Below are 19321 nucleotides of genomic sequence, written 5' to 3' on the forward strand. Positions count from 1 at the left end.
GTTCCCACTAATGATTTAAGGAGAAGATGAGACGGTGGGAGAGAAATGGCGACAGAACTCAACATACTGTAGGCCTAGCCTAATTGGGTTGAAGGCAGTGTGTGGGTGTGCTGTTTTTAGTGTGTGGTGTGTAGTTTTAAAAAGGTACTGGGTGTACTTGTGTGTGTATGCCTCCACACTATTTCCAGATAATTGGCATGAGCCAGTGCAGGTAGGCAGTGTGTGTGTTCATGTGCGTACGTGTTTGCTCATTCAGTGTTGGGTAATGAAAGAGAAACACGAGGTCACACCTGGATGAGAGCCACAATCGGTCCTCCGAGGGCTTTGGGTAACATTGCTCAGCTAAGCAGGTGGATCGGCTTCCCTCCACTGCCTTTCTGAGAGGTAATACAGCCGCCTTGTCTTCTCCTCTTCTCCCCCACTGCATTCCAGCAGCAGGGTTCCTCTGGGCTGGATGCTGCTGCTGTAATATCCCTATAAATGTGTACTCTTCCATGCCATAATGAGCTTTTTGTTTGTCTTTTTTCTTCTTCACAGACCACCACATTCACCAGGCTCTGATAGCCTTTGTTTATTGTTTAAAGACATCCTCCAGCCAATTTGGAACTTTTACTGTTGAAAAGCGATATCCCAAGTATCAATACAGTAAAGGACACACACGCACACACACTAAATTGTAAAAAAACTATTTGAGTAAAGAAGTTTTTTTTTCTTTTGTTGACACAACTGCAAACTTCAAGGAGTAGGGCATTCAAGGAGTTGGCCTGATGGGAATCTATGATGTCATTGGCCTCCCCGCTTGCTTGAACAAAAGAGGAAAGGCCCACCCCCTTACTTGTGCCATGTCATGACTTACCTGGTCCACCTATTGAGATGTGCCTTTTGTTAAGTAAATCTGGTGTTAAAAGATATGAAAAGGATACCTAAGTGTTTAGTTCCAACTCATATGATACTGTTCTTTGTTTAGCATGTACTGGATAGTGGTGATGTTGATACTCTGCTTTGTTTAGCATGTACTGGATAGTGGTGATGTTGATACTCTGCTTTGTTTAGTGGTGATGTTGATGTTACCCTGCTTTGTTTAGCATGTACTGGATAGGCTTTGTGGTACTGGATAGTGGATGATGTTGATACTCTAGTTTGTTGATACTCTGCTTTGTTTAGCGTGTACTGGATAGTAGTGGTGATGTTGATACTCTGCTTTGTTTAGCATGTACTGGATAGTGGTGATGTTGATACCCTGCTTTGTTTAGCATGTACTGGATAGAGTGGTGATGTTGATACTGTGCTTTGTTTAGCATGTACTGGATAGTGGTGATGTTGATACCCTGCTTTGTTTAGCATGTACTGGATAGAGTGGTGATGTTGATACTGTGCTTTGTTTAGCATGTACTGGATAGAGTGGTGATGCTAAACAAAGCACAGTATTAACATGTACTGGATAGAGTGGTGATGTTGATACTCTGCTTTGTTTAGCATGTACTGGATAGAGTGGTGATGTTGATACTCTGCTTTGTTTAGCATGTACTGGATAGGGTGGTGATGTTGATACTGTGCTTTGTTTAGCATGTACTGGATAGGGTGGTGATGTTGATACTGTGCTTTGTTTAGCGTGTACTGGATAGGGTGGTGATGTTGATACTCTGCTTTGTTTAGCATGTACTGGATAGTGGTGATGTTGATACTCTGCTTTGTTTAGCGTGTACTGGATAGAGTGGTGATGTTGATACCCTGCTTTGTTTAGCGTGTACTGGATAGAGTGGTGATGTTGATACTCTGCTTTGTTTAGCATGTACTGGATAGTGGTGATGTTAATACTGGATAGAGTGGTGATGTTGTACTTTGTTTAGCGTGTACTGGATAGGGTGGTGATGTTGATACTCTGCTTTGTTTAGCATGTACTGGATAGAGTGGTGATGTTGATACTGCGTTTACTCCATCCTATTCTGCTCAGGGATTCTATCCACGTGTGGAAATTAATTCACTTTGCTGATTCCTTTTGATAAAAAAAGCTTAGTTACAATACACGGTCTGCTATAAGTGATTGTGAACAGTATTTTCATTAGTCCTGGGTCAGTGGTGAATAAATAGCATGTGTGTGTCTATGTAAATGTATACAAGTTAAAAGACCAATGGCAGATTCTCCCTGACTTTTCTAATGTTGTTATATCTGGTGACAGGCAGACTAAGTTAGTGAAATGTATGCCACTGTGTGTGCCCGTCAAGCTCTGAGGTGTTATTTGGCTGGCATAGTGAATGAGATGGAGTGACAGCCATGGTATGAGGCTACACTCAAATGCCCTTTTTAAATTTTTTTTTTTTTTTTAATCATGTATATTTAAATTCTCCATCCTCTTATATCATGTCACTGTGTTAGTACTCAGGTAATGACAAGGATGGTTTTTCTAAATTATTGACTGACATTTGTGCTTCATATTATTTATTTCAACGACGGGGCACTTGGTTTCGGGCGGGTGATGGATTGCACACCAGGCTGGCATCTCAGACGTTTCTTTTTTTTCTTCTTCCTGCACTCTTATCCTCTCTCAACCTCTCTCAAGGTTATGTGGTTAGCATTTTACTGACACAGGACATAGTTCACTGCCAGTCAAAGGGAATTTAATTCCAAGGTCAATGATGGAGAATACCCCCCTTGGATGACAACTAAATCAGAATAGTAGAACGTAACCAACTGACGTGCCAGGATGTTTGTGTACGTGTTTTAACAGCTTTGTCTGTTTGCCTGTGCTGCCCATGACCAATTAGAATGTTTTTGTCTTTGCCCAAATGAGACAGGGGTGCAGAGGAGAGATGAACAGAGGGTGTTACTGATTTTAATTAGGGCTGCTCTCTCTTTTATTAGCTGTCACAAACTTGAGAGCTGAATTACCATTCATGCGCTTAAGCACTGCTTGTGGAAATTGCCCTGTGTGACCGAGTGTCACCTGTTTGTGAGGCTGCAGTGCAGTCTGATTGGGCGGTATCCATATTTGTATACCGTCATACCTTTTCTGTTTCATACCGGGGTATACGGTATTACCAGAAGTGCACACAAGGGGCGCTATTTCGTTATCTAAGGTTAGCCATTCTAACCCCTTTTTAGACTGTCCATTTGTGGAGAACTAGAGATGGAGCACTATATTGGGATGGAAATGGCACTCTGGTAAACCCTGGATCTAGTTGGGGAGGGGAAAAGTACATTTAGTCAGTAGTGACGTCCGCCTTCGGGTTCCGTCTCAGACTCTCCATTGACCTTTTAACGGAAGGATTGTGAATAATTTAGCTGTCTCTGATTCAGAAGTTATATGTGCTAAATGTTAATCCCAAGGTGAAGTGCTGCTGATCAGCTTACTGGGCTCTACAGGTGTGTTCCACATTCTCGTTAAAAATAATGAGGAATGGAAGCGGCGGCGGCAGCGGAGTAAAGGGAGTTTCAGGATTCGTATGCAGCCAGACCTCTGCCGGACACATCACATGTTGGCTTTGTTTAACAGCGGTATTCCTTCAAAACAGGATCGTTTTGAAGAGATTGGATTTCAGACATTTTCAAAATGACTGATTTTTCAATCTTTCAGAAAGAATGAAACGTACTGGGCCGAAGCATTAGGTTGTCCAAGAGGGGATGAATCACCTGGCCTTTGTGGCCAACCTGCATTGAGCCAGTTAGATAACCATACCTTGAATCCCTGCCGGAATCTGTGGAATGGTACAATCAGATTCACGCTGTGTGGCTACAACAATTATGGAGTGTAACTTGGTATGATTCTTTATCCATGATTTAAAGGATTGCACAGTACATGATTAAAAGTATGTGGACACCTGCTCGTCGAGCAACTCATAAAAAAACATTGGCATCAATATGGAGTTGGTCCCCCGTTTGCTACTATAACAGCATCCAATCTTCAGGGACTTGCTTCCATTCAGCCACAACATTAGTGAGGTTGTGCACTGATGTTGGGCGACTATCCTGACTCTCAGTCTGCGTTCCAATTCATCCCAAAGGTGTTCGACGGGGTTGTGGTCAGGGCTCTGTGCAGGCCAATTAAGTTCTTCCACACCGATCTCAACAAACCATTTCTATATGTATCTCGCTTTGTGCACAGGGACATTGTCATGCTGAAACAGCAAAGGGCCTTCCCCAAGCTGTTGCCACAAAGTGCAGAATTGTCTGGAATGTAATTGTATGCTGTAGCTTTAAGATTTCCCTTCACTGGAACTAAGGGTCCTAGCCCAAACCATTAAAAACCGCCCCAGACCATTATTCCTTTTTATGCACTCTGTGGTCCCGTTCTGTGAGCTTGTGTGGCCTACCACTTCGCGGCTAAGCTGTTGTTGCTCCTAGACGTTTCCACTTCACAGTGGAACAGCACTTAGTTGACTGGGGTAGTTCTACCAGGGCAGAAACTTGACGAACTGACTTGTTGGAAAGGTGGTATCCTATGATGGTGCCACGTTGAAAGTCACTAAGTTCTTCAGTAAGGCCATTCTAGTGCCAATGTTTGTCCTCAGAGATTGCATGACTGTGCGTGATTTTACACACCTGTCAACAACTGGTGTAGCTGAAATAGCCGAGTCCACTAATTTTGAAGGGGTGTCTAACTTTTGTGTGTGTGTGTACAAACACGCGTGCATGTATTTGGAAAATATTGACTACAGCCTTATTCGAAAATTGATTTTAAATATGGATTAAAAATCAAAAAACGCTTTTTAGACGTTTGCACATGTATTAAAAATACATTTCCATAAGTATTCAGACCCTTTGTTATGAGACTCGAAATTGAGCTCAGGTGCATCCTGTTTCCATTGAGCATCCCTGAGATGTTTCTACAACTTGATTGGAGTCCACCTGTGGTAAATTCAATTGATTGGACACGATTTGGAAAGGCACACACCTGTCTATATAAGATCCCAAAGTTGACAGTGTGTGTCAGAGCAAAACCAAACCATGAGGTTGAAGGAATTGTCTAGAGCTCCGAGGCAGGATTGTGTCAAGGCATAGATCCTGGGGAAGGTTACCAAAAGATTGTTGCAGCATTGAAGGTCCCCAAGAACACAGTGGCCTCCATCATTCTTAAATGGAAGAAGAAGTTTGGAACCACCAATACTTTTCCTAGAGCTGGTCGCCCGGCCAAACTGAGCAATCGGGAGATGAGGGCCTTGGTCAGGGATGTGACCAAGAACCTGATGGTCACTCTGACAGATCTCCAGAGTTCCTCTGTGTAAATGGGAGAAACTTCCAGAAGGGCAGCAGTCTCTGCAGCACTCCAACAATCAGGCCTTTATGGTCAGAGGAAGCCACTCCTCAGTAAAGGCACATGACAGCCCGCTTGGAGTTTGCCAAAAGGTATCTAAACTCAGACCATGGTAAACAAGATTCTCTGATCTGATGAAACCAAGATTGAATTCTTTGGCCTGGATGCCAAGTGTCATGTCTGGAGTAAACCTGGCAGCATAATGTTGTGGGGATGTTTTTCAGCGACAGGGACTGGGAGACTAGTCAGGATAGAGGGGAAAGATGAACGGAGCAAAGTACAGAGATCCTTGATGAACACCTACTCTAGAGCACTCAGGACCTCAACTGGGGCGAAGGTTCAGCTTCCAACAGGATAAAGAGAAACGCAGGAGTGGCTTCGGGACAAGTCTCTGAATGTCGTTGAGTGGCCTAGCCAGAGAACGGATTTGTATCTGAATGAAATTCCCCAAATACAGGCGTGCCAAGCTTGTAGCATCATACCCAAGGAGACTCGAGGCTGCCAAAAGTGCTTCCACAAAGTACTGAGTAAAGTGTGAATACTTAGTTGGAAGTTTACAGACACTTAGGTTGGAGTCATAACTCATTTTTCAACCACTCCACAAATATCTTGTTAACAAACTATAGTTTTGGCAAGTTGGTTAGGACATCTACTTTGTGCATGACACAATTATTCCAACAATTGTTTAGACAGATTATTTCACTTATAATTCACTGTATCACAATTCCAGTGGGTCAGAAGTTTACATACACTAAGTTGACTGTGCCTTTTAAACAGCTTGGACAATTCCAGAAAAGGTTGTCATGGCTTTAGAAGCTTCTGACAGGCTAATTGACATCATTTGAGTCAATTGGATGTGCACCTGTGGATGTATTTCAAGGCCTACCTTCCGACTCAGTGCCTCTTTGCTTGACATCATGGGAAAATCAAAAGAAATCATCCAAAGCATTTTTTAGACCTCCAAGTCTGGTTCATCCTTGGGAGCACTTTCCAAATGCCTGAAGGTACCACGTTCATCTGTACAAACAATAGAACGCAGGTATAAACACCATGGGACCACGCAGCAGTCATCCCGCTCAGGAAAGAGACGCGTTCTGTCTCTTAGAGATGAGGGTACTTTGGTGCGAGAAGTGCAAATCGATTCCTGAACAACAGCAAAGGACCTTGTGAAGATGCTGGAGGCAACCGGTACAAAAGTATTGTTATCCACAGTAAAACGAGTCCTGTATCGACAACCTGAAAGGCCGCTCAGCAAGGAAGAAGCCACTGCTCCAAATCCGCCATAAAAAAGCCAGACTACGGTTTGCAACTGCACATGGGGACAGAGATTGTACTTTTTTGAGAAATGTCCTCTGGTCTGATGAAACAAAAATAGAACTGTTTGTCCATAATGACCATCGTTATGTTTGGAGGAAAAGGGGGAGGCTTGCACGCTGAAGAACACCATCCCAATCTTAAAGCACAGGGGTAGCAGCATCATGTTGTGGGGGTGTTTTGCTGCAGGAAGTACTGGTGCACTTCACAAAATAGATGGCATCATGCGGAGGAAAATTACGTGGATATATAGAAGCAACATCTCAAGACATCAGGAAGTTAAAGCTTGGTCACAAATGGGTCTTCCGAATGGACAATGACCCCAAGCATACTTCCAAAGTTGTGGCAAAATGGCTTAAGGACAACAAAGTCAAGTTATTGGAGTGGCCATCACAAATCCCTGACCTCAAACCTACAGAAAATGTGTGCAGAACTGAAAGTGTGTGCGAGCAAGGCGGCCTACAAACCGGACTCAGTTACACCAGCTCTGTCAGGAGGAATCGGCCAAAATTCACCCAGCTTATTGTGGGAGGCTTTTGGGAGGCTACCCGACATGTTTGACCCAATTTAAATAATTTAAAGGCAATGATACCAAAATACTAATTGAGTGTATGTAAACTTCTTACCCACTGGGAATGTGATGAAAGAAATTAAAGCTGAAATAAATCATTCTCCTATTATTCTGACATTTCACATTCTTTTAATAAAGTGGTGAACCTATGTCAGTGATTAAATGTCAGGAATTGTGAAAAGCTGAGTTTAAATGTATTTGGCTGAGGTGTATGTACATTTCTGACTTCAACTCTATGTAAATGTGATATTTCAGTGTTTTTTTCTTTGTCATTATGGGTTATTGTGTGTAGATTGAAGGGGGGGCAATTTATTCAATTTTAGAATAAGGCTGTAATGTGGAAAACAATGTGGAAAAAGTTAAGATCTCAATACTTTCCTAATTCACTAGTGTATTTTCACTGGATGAAGGAGCAAGTGTCTGTTGAGCTTCACAGACAACGAATTGAGTTGATCGACTTGTTCAACTGTCCATTTGGAGTGGTGGGGTTTAAGATTCTGCCTGTCATTCACAAATTAATGTGATCAGATGACTCATCTGTAGTGAGTGGGCTCTTGACATATCTGTTATTCTGTATAAGACATGTTTTCTTTACACTCTTCCTGCATTCGTGTTGAATCTTTTAGGATGAATGATTGTTTCAGCTGCTAAGGCACTTAGTGCCTAATATCCATCTGGATTGTTTTTACACTTCATTTTGGTACAGATTTGAACCTTATTTTTCAGAACAGTCTAAACACACTTGTAGGCTACATTATACTATATTATAATATATATACATACAGTGGGGCAAAAAAGTATTTAGTCAGCCACCAATTGTGCAAGTTCTCCCACTTAAAAAGATGAGAGAGAATTTATTTGCAAATTATGGTGGATAATGGTCAATAACAAAAGTTTATCTCAATACTTTGTTATATACCCTTTGTTGGCAATGACAGAGGTCAAACGTTTTCTGTAAGTCTTCACAAGGTTTTCATACACTTGCTGGTATTTTGGCCCATTCCTCCATGCAGATCTCCTCTAGAGCAGTGATGTTTTGGGGCTGTTGCTGGGCAACACGGACTTTCAACTCTCTCCAAAGATTTTCTATGGGGTTGAGAGCTGGAGACTGGCTGGGCCACTCCAGGACCTTGAAATGCTTCTTACGAAGCCACTCCTTCGTTGCCCGGGCGGTGTGTTTGGGATCATTGTCATGCTGAAAGACCCAGCCACGTTTCATCTTCAATGCCCTTGCTGATGGAAGGAGGTTTTCACTCAAAATCTCACGATACATGGCCCCATTCATTCTTTCCTTTTACATGGATCAGTTGTCTTGGTCCCTTTGCAGAAAAACAGCCCCAAAGCATGATGTTTCCACCCCCATGCTTCACAGTAGGTATGGTGTTCTTTGGATGCAACTCAGCATTCTTTGTCCTCCAAACACGACGAGTTGAGTTTTTACCAAAAAGTTCTATTTTGGTTTCATCTGACCATATGACATTCTCCAAATCTTCTTCTGGATCATCCAAATGCTCTCTAGCAAACGTCAGTTTGGCCTGGACATGTACTGGCTTAAGCAGGGGGACACATCTGGCACTGCAGGATTTGAGTCCCTGGAGGCGTAGTGTGTTACTGATGGTAGGCTTTGTTACTTTGGTTCCAGCCCTCTGCAGGTCATTCACTAGGTCCCCCCGTGTGGTTCTGGGATTTTTGCTCACCGGTCTTGTGATCATTTTGACCCCACGGGGTGAGATCTTGCGTGGAGCCCCAGATCGAGGGAGATTATCAGTGGTCTTGTATGTCTTCCATTTCCTAATAATTGCTCCCACAGTTGATTTATTCAAACCAAGCTGCTTACCTATTGCAGATTCAGTCTTCCCAGCCTGGTGCAGGTCTACAATTTTGTTTCTGGTGTCCTTTGACAGCTCTTTGGTCTTGGCCATAGTGGAGTTTGGAGTGTGACTGTTTGAGGTTGTGGACAGGTGTCTTTTATACTGATAACAAGTTCAAACAGGTGCCATTAATACAGGTAACGAGTGGAGGATAGAGGAGCCTCTTAAAGAAGTTGTTACAGTTCTGTGAGAGCCAGAAATCTTGCTTGTTTGTAGGTGACCAAATACTTATTTTCCACCATAATTTGCAAATAAATTCATTAAAAATCCTACAATGTGATTTTCTGGATTTGTTTTTTCTCATTTTGTCTGTCATAGTTGAAGTGTACCAATGATGAAAATTACAGGCCTCATCTTTGTAAGTGGGAGAACTTGCACAATTGGTGGCTGACTAAATACTTTTTTGCCCCACTGTATATGTGTATATACATTTGCAATTATGACACCTTCTTGGCCGAGGAACTTATATATATATATATATATATATATATATGGTTTCATAATTGCACATGTTGTTGAGCTTAATGCTTAATTAAGGCATAGTTAGTAAAGTCTTAACGCGAGAAAGTCAAAGGTGCAATTCAGTTGCTACATCCCATTTTTTTAAACTTCTAAATGAATAGAATACGCTTTAGGGCAGGATTCTGCTTTATTTTTACTCGGAGAAGGAAAGGACGCAGAAAAAATGATCTTGCTGTTATTTTGTAAATATTTCTTATTTTAAGTCCGGCTTCGTTCCAAATCATGTATGTAAAAGAAGTAATAAATAATTGCACTTCACTCTGATTAAATATATTTGCGCTCCTCATTGGATCACAGGTGTAGTTTTTCTCCGATTTAGTAATGAAGGTTAACTTGAAGCAAAACATTGGGAAATGTAGTCTGGCTACTTTCTATGATGAACATTAGAAGTATGATGGCCATGTATCCTTTTTGCAAAAGCTAATGTACTCGTGGGGCGGCAGGGTAGCCCAGTGGTTAGAGCGTTGGACTAGTAACCGGAAGGTTGCGAGTTCAAACCCCTGAGCTGACAAGGTACAAATCTGTCGTTCTGCCCCTGAACAGGCAGTTAACCCACTGTTCCTAGGCCGTCATTGAAAATAAGAATTTGTTCTTAACTGACTAGGTCAAAAATAAACAAGTTGTGGCTGCTAGCCAAATAGCGTTGCATTTCTGTCTGTTATCAATCTGATTTTAAAACGAGTTTCACTAATGTATTTTGTGTGATTTAAAAACTTTAGTTGCACGCCTTATCACTCTATTATCAATCTGATTTTGGTAGAAATGGTTGACTTTCAATTTAAAACGCAGGTGAAATGGTTTAAAACACAATGTTTAGATATCTGAAAGCTAATGCGACCCCAGTTAGGGACGTTAATCGGTTAACCCCCGAAAATATTTGTCCAGTCATGCTTATCAGTCTATGGGTTAATTTTCATAATTTAGTGGTATTAAACAGGCGCGTATGTACAGCTCCTTCAGAAAGTAATCACACCACATTGTTTTAAATTTGAATAAATTCAGAGTTCGTGTCACTGATCTACACACCACCCCATAATGTCAAAGTGGAATTATGTTTTTACAAATGTTTACAAATGAAAAGCTGACATGTCTCGAGTCCATAAGTATTCAACTCTTTTCTTATGGCAAGCCTAAATGGACACTATTATTTATATATATATTTTTTAGGAGTAAAAATGCACTGAACAAGTCACAAGTTGCATGGATTCACTCTGTGTGCAGTAATAGTGTTTTAACATACTTTTCGATTGACTACCTAAGGTCAGCCGAGCAATGAATTTCATTCAGCCACAAAGGTCAGGGAGGTTTTCCAATGGTTTGCGAAGAAGGGAACCTATTGGTAAATGGGTGTAGTTATTAATTATACTTTGGATGGTGTATCAATGTACCCAGTCATTACAAAGATGCAGGCGCCCTTCCTAACTCAGTTGCCACAGAGGAAGGGGGCCACTCGGGGATTTCACCACGAGGCCTAATGGTGATCTACAAACGGTTACAGAGTATAATGGCTGTGATGGGAGAAAACTGAGGATGGATCAACAACATTGTAGTTACTCCACAACACTAACCTAACTGAGTGAAAAGAAGGAAGGCTGTACAGACTAAAAATATTCCAAAACATGCATCCCGTTTGCAAAAAGACAAAGTAATACTGCAAAAAAAAAGTGGTAAAGAAACAGTTTTTGTCCTGAATACAAAGTGTAATGTTTGGGGCAAATCCAACACATTACTGAGTACCCCTCGTTATATTTTCAAGCATGGTGGTGGCTGCATGATGTTTTAGGTGTGCTTCGCATTGGCAAGCACTAGGGAGTTTTTCTTTAGGATAAAAGAAACGGAAAAGAGAATCCTAGAGGAAAACCTGGTTCAGTCTGCTTTCCAACAGACACTGGGAGACAAATTCACCTTTCAGCAGGACAATAACCTAAAACACAAAGCCAAATATACACTGTAGTTGTTTACCAAGACTGATTTGAATGTAGCCTAGTTACAGTTTTTTTCATTTAAATCGGCTTGAAAATCTGGCAAGACTTAAATGGCTGAATGGCAATGATCAACAACCGACAGAGCTGGAAGAATAAACAAATAAAAATAATGGGCAAATATTGTACAATCCAGGTGTGAAAAGCTCGGAGACTCAGACTCGTAGCTGTAATTGCTGACAAAGGTGATTCTGACACGTGTATTCAACCCCCTGCATCAATCTAATCAAGATATGTGTTTTTAGGCTACTAATGTAAAATATCACCTGTTTTTATATAGCGCACAAGCTGGTGCTGGAGTGAAACATACTTTTATAAGCCCATTTATTGCACAACAAATAACGCACCATTGCATTTATAATTGTTGACTGTTTTGATGACCAAGATTAAAAAATGCTAGACTACGGAGACGAATGAAGGTAAGGGTGCTTTCGAGCGGCTAGATGTTCTTTACCATTCGGCCATCGGATTTGCCACCATAACCGGTGTGAAATGGCTAGCTAGTTAGCGGGGTGCACGCTAATAGCGTTTCAATCGGTGACGTCACTCGAGCGATGGGTAACGATGCTTCATGGGAGGCGGCAGTTGATGTGTGCAGGAGGTTCCTGGTTCGAGCTCAGGTAGGGGTGAGGAGAGGGACAGAAGCTATACTGTTACACCACCAATGCTCCTTATAGGACACATCACTGCAATCTACTCCTCTGTAAACTGGTCATCTCTATACCTGTTTCAAGACCCACTGGTTGATTCTTATTTATAAAGCCCTCATAGGCCTCACTCCCCCCATCTGAGAGATCTACTGCAGCCCCCATCCTCCACATTTAACACCCGTTCTGCCAATCACATTCTGTTAAAGGTCCCCAAAGCACACACATCCCTGGATTTCTCATCTTTTCAGTTCGCTGACTGGAACGAGCTGCAAAAAAAACACTCAAACTGGACAGTTTTTAAAATATTTTTTAATCTCCATCTCTTCATTCAAAGACTCAATCATGGACACACTGCCAGTTGTGGCTGCGTTGTATGGTTGTCTCTACCTTCTTGCCCTAAGTGCTGTTGTATGTGCCCAACAATGTTTGTACCCTGTTTTGGGCTGCTGCCATGTTTGCTACCATGTTGTGTTGCTACCATGCTCTGTTGGCTTAGGTCTCTCTTTATGTAGCGTTATGTTGTCTCTCTTGTCGTGATGTGTGTTTTTGTCCTATATTCTTTTTATTACATCCAGCCCCTGTCCCCGCAGGAGGCCGTTTGGTAGGCCATAATTGTAAATAAGGATTTGTTCTTAACTGACTTGCCTAGATAAAGTTTATTTTTTAAAATATTTTATGAACCATTTTATTTTACTAGGTATATTGACAAACACAGTGTACAAGAGAAAGTATTGCACTAAAGATCCGGGGAAGAGTTGCAAGGGAGAGAAGAGAAGAATGAGCCTAATTTGAAAGCTAGCGACACGTTTCATTTCTTTTGAAGTTGCTCTCATGCTAGAGAAGGTTGGATACCCCTGGCATAGGCTATAGTCAACAGTACTCAGCGTGTCACCCACCACGTTCCAATGGGAGCTTGAGGCAGTGTACTCGTTTGAAACCTGAACGTTTTACTTGACTTCACATAATGAGGCGTTGTTTCAAAGTAGCCTTGCCAAAATCCACCCGTAGAACCGTGAATGCAAATGCAAGACTTCCTCATGCCAATAACCAGCATTTCTCTCCTGTTCTACTGATTTTCATATTAACTTTATTTTGTTGTTTAGACGCCAAAGGCACAATCCTAGTCATATTAGCGACCCATCCTAGTTGTTACTATTAGATTCCCCATCATTCTAAGTTTCTAAGATTTTCATCTCTCACAGCTTGCATTAGGTGCGCTGTGTAGAACCCACAAATTGCATTTTGAGAAATGAAAATGGCGTGTTTTATTAGTTGCTTCATTACATGAGGTGAATGCTCAATGATAGGCTATAGTGTAATATGATAGGCTGGCTATTGTTGCATGTTTACATGAAGCTCGAAATGAGAAATGTCCTTTCCTTGTATGCATACAAGTATTTTCTGTTGTTCACATCATTTTACTGTTTGGAAAAAAATGTGACCGGTTAATGAGGGTCGGTTAGTTGGCAGCAAAATGTACCGGAGTTTGCATCCCTAATACCCATTTGATTCTTGAAGAATAGAACTTATAAATGCCTCATGAGCTTAGTTCAACTGTCACACTCCATGATAACCCAAAATATAAGCTTGTTTTACTCCAATGTTTGTAAACAAACACTATATAGCCTGACAACATGGTTAAAACGATCATGTTAATATCATGGATGGTCAGTCCTTGCATCCATAACTCTTGTCTATTAATCGGTGAGTTTACATTTCTCCAGGCCCCATCCCGCAGCTTTTTAACAGAACAGAGACTGGGAAAGTGCTTTGTTATCGTTTCAACTGCAGATTGCCCCTTTTTTAAGCTTCAATGTAATAGGCAAAGGAAAATAATTACCATAGTTCAAAGCTGCAAACTGCATTAGTTTCCTCCAACCAGCGCCAACGCGGCAGTAATTATACACACCTGTCAGCCTCTTGGAAATAGTTTCCCCGGTAAACAGTGTTTGAGTCATTGTTCTCGTTTGTGTTTTTATACATGTTATTTTCCATTTCCTACAAAGGATTTCGAAGTTGATTTGAATCTCGAAAATCACACTTCTATCCGCACAGTTGATTGCGTGGTAGTTTTGAACAGAATATGAAATCCAAGGTCATTTAGAGACATTCCATTGTGGTAGAATCCAATTAAAGAATAGTTCAATTCATCTAGCATGTACTAAAGATGCCGCTCTCTCAAAATGTGCTGTTCATTCAGTCAACCAGTGACTCCGCTCTTTGCCACTGTGTGGTTCCTGTGTGGAGCCTGTTGCCTAGTGCCATACTGTATGTTCCTTGGGGAGACAGGAAGCCATGACCTGAAAGTGAGGAGGCTGCCACACATTGATCTGACATCTCTCAGACCCAGCCGGACACTCCCTCTGCACCGTAGCCCTCAGGCCCCCATAACTCAAACATGTTCTGAGCCCTGGCCGAGGAACTAATGTCACTATAGTATGGAAGACTGTCACAGTCACCTCTCGGCTGTGCCCACTGTCTCCGTTCAGGACGGTCTGTCCATCTGTGTGAGCCTGTGCTCTACGAAGCGCAGGAGTGGAAATATGATGGGATTAAATGTCACACGGTTTAGCATGGGCAGAGCGGGATTGTAGGTAGGGATGTGTTATAGGGCTGGGGTTTTGGTGATGCAATATGGTGCATTCAGGAGGAATAGGCCCATGGCAGCTCACTGACAGGCCCCATTTTAAGTGGCTGCTGACTTCTCTCTGCAGTCTACCAAAGAGCAGTCAGAAAAAAATGGATCCTTTTCCATGCAGATTGATCCATCACATGTATGATATTTACAATTCTTCTTCGTGTCTCATATACACTGCTCAAAAAAAAATAAAGGGAACACTTAAACAACACAATGTAACTCCAAGTCAATCACACTTCTGTGAAATCATACTGTCCACTTAGGAAGCAACACTGATTGACAATAAATGTCACATGCTGTTCTGCAAATGGAATAGACAACAGGTGGAAATGATAGGCATTTATCAAGACACCCCCAATAAAGGAGTGGTTCTGCAGGTGGGGACCACAGACCACTTCTCAGTTCCTATGCTTCCTGGCTGATGTTTTGGTCACTTTTGAATGCTGGCGGTGCTTTCACTCTAGTGGTAGCATGAGATGGAGTCTACAACCCACACAAGTGGCTCAGGTAGTGCAGCTCATCCAGGATGGAACATCAATGCGAGCTGTGGCAAGGTTTGCTGTGTCTGTCAGCGTAGTGTCCAGAGCATGGAGGCGCTACCAGGAGACGTAGAGGAGGCCGTAGGAGGGCAACAACCCAGCAGTAGGACCGCTACCTCCACCTTTGTGCAAGGAGGAGCACTGCCAGAGCCCTACAAAATGACCTCCAGCAGGCCACAAATGTGCATGTGTCTGCTCAAACGGTCAGAAACAGACTCCATAAGGGTGGTATGAGGGCCCGACGTCCACAGGTGGGGGTTGTGCTTACAGGCCAACACCGTGCAGGACGTTTTTCATTTGCCAGAGAACACAAAGATTGGCAAATTCACCACTGGCGCCCTGTGCTCTTCACAGATGAAAGCAGGTTCACACTGAGCACATGTGACAGACGTGACAGTCTGGAGATGCCGTGGAGAACGTTCTGCTGCCTGCAACATCCTCCAGCATGACCAGTTTGGCGGTGGGTCAGTCATGGTGTGGGGTGGCATTTCTTTGGAGGGCTGCACAGCCCTCCATGTGCTCGTCAGAGGTAGCCTGACTGCCATTAGGTACCAAGATGAGATCCTCAGACTCCTTATGAGACCATATGCTGGTGCGTTTGGCCATGGGTTCCTCCTAATGCAAGACTATGTTAGACCTCATGTGGCTGGAGTGTGTCAGCAGTTCCTGCAAGAGGAGTGCATTGATGCTATGGACTGGCCTGCCCGTTCCCCAGACCTGAATCCAATTGAGCACATCTGGGACATCATGTCCCGCTCCATCCACCAACGCCACATTGCACCACAGACTGTCCAGGAGTTGGCGGATGCTTTAGTCCAGGTCTGGGAGGAGATCCCTCAGGACACCATCCGCCACCTCATCAGGAGCATGCCCAGGCGTTGTAGGGAGGTCATACAGGCACGTGGAGGCCACACACACTACTGAGCCTCATGTTGACTTGTTTTAAGGACATTACATCAAAGTTGGATCAGCCTGTAGTGTGGTTTTCCACTTTAATTTTGAGTGTGACTCCAAATCCAGACCTCCATGGGTTGATAAATTTCATTTCCATTGATCATTTTTGTGTGATTTTGTTGTCAGCACATTCAACTATGTAAAGAAAAAAGTATTTAATAAGAATATTTAATTCATTCAGATCTAGGATGTTATTTTATTGTTCCCTTTATTTTTTTGAGCAGTGTATAAAGCAACATGGATAAACTAGATCCAATCCTCCTGCTCACTACTTAGGCCCACATCCAATATGACTGAAATGCATTTTGTTCTCTCTTGTGGTCTCTTGTTGATGATACTTAAAGGGATTTGCATATTTTCTTGTCACTCCCCCACATGCATAACACGGTACAGTTCATTCCCTTCTCACTTTTGCGTTATGATCTGTGATTTATCCATGTAGGCCTACTGTGAACAGAGCCGTGTCTCCCAGTCAGAAGACAGCTGCTGACATTTTAACTGACATTCCACCTGATGCTTTTAATTATATCCTAGCCTCGGGTGTTTTTGATTTATTAGGATCCCCATTAGCCGACGCCAATGGCGACAGCTAGTCTTACCGGGGTCGGGCACGGGACGAAAAGGCATTACAAAGGACGTGTGCGCGCTCGCGCGTCTATCAGTTACACACGCGTGTCAGTACATTCACACACGCGTGTCAGTACATTCACACAACAAGTAGGTCAGTACATTCACACAACAAGTAGGTCAGTACGTTCACACAACAAGTAGGTAACATGGGGGAGAGGCGTGGTGCCTTGAAGTTGCTTTATTTTGTTTTTTGAAACCAGGTTTGCGGTTCACGTGCTCTATAAGATGGAAGAGTTCCATGCAGTCATGGCTCTGTATAATACTGTACGTTTCCTTGAATTTGTTCTGGACCCGGGGACTGTGAAAAGACCCCTGGTGGTATGTCTGGTGGGGTAAGTGTGTGTGTCAGTGCTGCGTGTAAGTTGACTATGCAAACAATTTGGAATTTCCAACACATTGTCACTTCTTGTTTTTATAAGAAACAGTCAGTCTTTATTCAACTCTTAGCCAAGAGAGACTGTCATGCGTAGTATTAATATTATCCCTCTGATTTATAAAGAAGAGCAAGATGTGTGCTCTGTTCTGGGCCAGCTGCAGCTTAACTACAGTACCGGTCAAAAGTTTGGACACACAAGGGTTTTTCTTTATTTTTATTAACTTCTACATTGTACAGTAATAGTGAAGACATATAACTATGAAATAACACACATCGAATCCTTTAGTAACCAAAAAAGTTATAAAGAAATATATTTGAGATTCTTCAAAGTAGCCAGTAATCAAGATGTTTTAGGCCGACGACGAATGGGGTCTTGTTTGTAAATAGTTCTGAAAGACTGAGTTGGAGAATGAGGTGAAAATCTTTTTCTTGAGTGGATGGTCAGGGGGTCGGAAAATAATTACAAATCATTTGTAGACTGCAGATTGACCGCAAGAAGCCTAAACGGATATATTTGACCCCCAAAAATAATTTCAAACCTTGCTTACAGTTTGTATAAGATCACGTGTGTCTCTTATGCGTGGGAATATTTGGGAACAGATTTATTAAATTAAAATCACTCTGAGCTGATTTCCTGGTGTTTTTACCATCTTTTGTGTCAATGAAAATGGAGAAATGCATTTAAAAAACGCAGCCCTACAGTTAGAGAACCCTGCTGCAGTCTATGGCCCACTGCAGTGCTGGACATTTTTATTTTCTAAGACTTCAAACTTACATTTTTTTTGTTCTTGACTTGAGCATGAAGCAAAAATATGTCATTGAGGTAACCTGTGGGCTACAGTATTTAATCTACGCAGCAACCAAGGGGTACTGTGAACCTTGTCCAATCTGCAGTAGGACACATTTTAACCCTGGAAATACTTTCATAGCTTTGTCTCATCGACTTTCTGATTGGCAGAGACAAGTCAGTATGTTAGCCCTGATTTGCCAGAGTCTAGCTGTAGACTGACTGGCTCTCGTCCGCAGGCAACACATGTCGGGTCTTCGGCTACTCTCTCTTTAATTTATTTTATTCAAATGAAGGATTCAAAATCCCAGTATATCCGAAGGTAATCCTTAATAAATTGGAGGTGAGAGATTGTCAGGTTTACTGTATCTATTTGGCCTGGCCTGGGGTGTTAGTCATGCTCTTGACAGGGCGGTTTGGCTCCTGTGACCTTACTTTGAACAAATGACTTCACGCACTCAACTCCAGGGCTCATCCAAGGAAACAAAGTAATTAAGTTGTCACTTAATCATGCTCACGTTAGAAACACTGGATCTCTGTTTGAAAAGGACTCCGGTCTCTCTTCCAGACCGATGGTTCAATGGAAGCAGAAATGTATTATCACGGCCTTTATTTTCCCTCAATAGCATCACCGTGCTTAGAGGGAGCTAATGTGTGGCAGCAGTCATTCAGGCAGTCAGACGGTGTGGGAGTGAATGTCAAGGACAGAGAATGAAAGACTCCTGTATATGAGGCTTGCCTCGCACACTGTCCCCTGAGCCCCAGCTCTGTCTAGCTTGTTACATATTCGAAGAGTCGGGAGATTGACACCTCGGAGGTACTGACACGACCGTGTTTTTCCATCCACCTTCTTTTGTTTCAGGTTATCGGTAGCCCAGAGGTTCACATGCCAAGAAAGCGAGGAGGAGGAGGGGCAGGAAGAGGAGCCAGAGGGGACACACCCAGGGCGATCAGTCTGGAACACGTAGAATATACTCTTAAAGGTGAGTGGCTATTCATCCACCATTCTCTATCATCCTGCTTTACCATCTTCTCTCTCTCCTCTCTCACTCTTCCCCCTCACAGACACGCAACACACACACAAAGTATGCTTTTCATTCATTACTCTCTGTCCTTGGTTTCCCTTTTTCTTGTGTATGGAAAATGCACAAAATCACTCCTGTTTATAGTGTTAAAATACACATTCATTTCCCTTCTGTACATTGTGGCCTTACTGTTTTGTGAATTGCTTGTCA

General features: G+C 42.5%; 1 protein-coding gene across 4 annotated transcripts in view; it reads left to right on the forward strand.

Moving 5' to 3' along the window:
• Nucleotides 1–19321, forward strand: part of tjap1 (tight junction associated protein 1 (peripheral)) — a 78018-nt gene that overhangs the window by 15851 nt on the left and 42846 nt on the right. For all 4 annotated transcript variants that reach the window (XM_029669684.2, XM_065023256.1, XM_029669683.2 and 1 more), the window contains one exon: nt 18949–19069. The gene's annotated coding sequence lies outside the window, so the exon portion shown is untranslated. The remainder of the gene's footprint in view (nt 1–18948; nt 19070–19321) is intronic.

This window comes from Oncorhynchus nerka, linkage group LG10 (genome assembly GCF_034236695.1).
Source record: "Oncorhynchus nerka isolate Pitt River linkage group LG10, Oner_Uvic_2.0, whole genome shotgun sequence".
NCBI lineage: Eukaryota > Metazoa > Chordata > Actinopteri > Salmoniformes > Salmonidae > Oncorhynchus > Oncorhynchus nerka.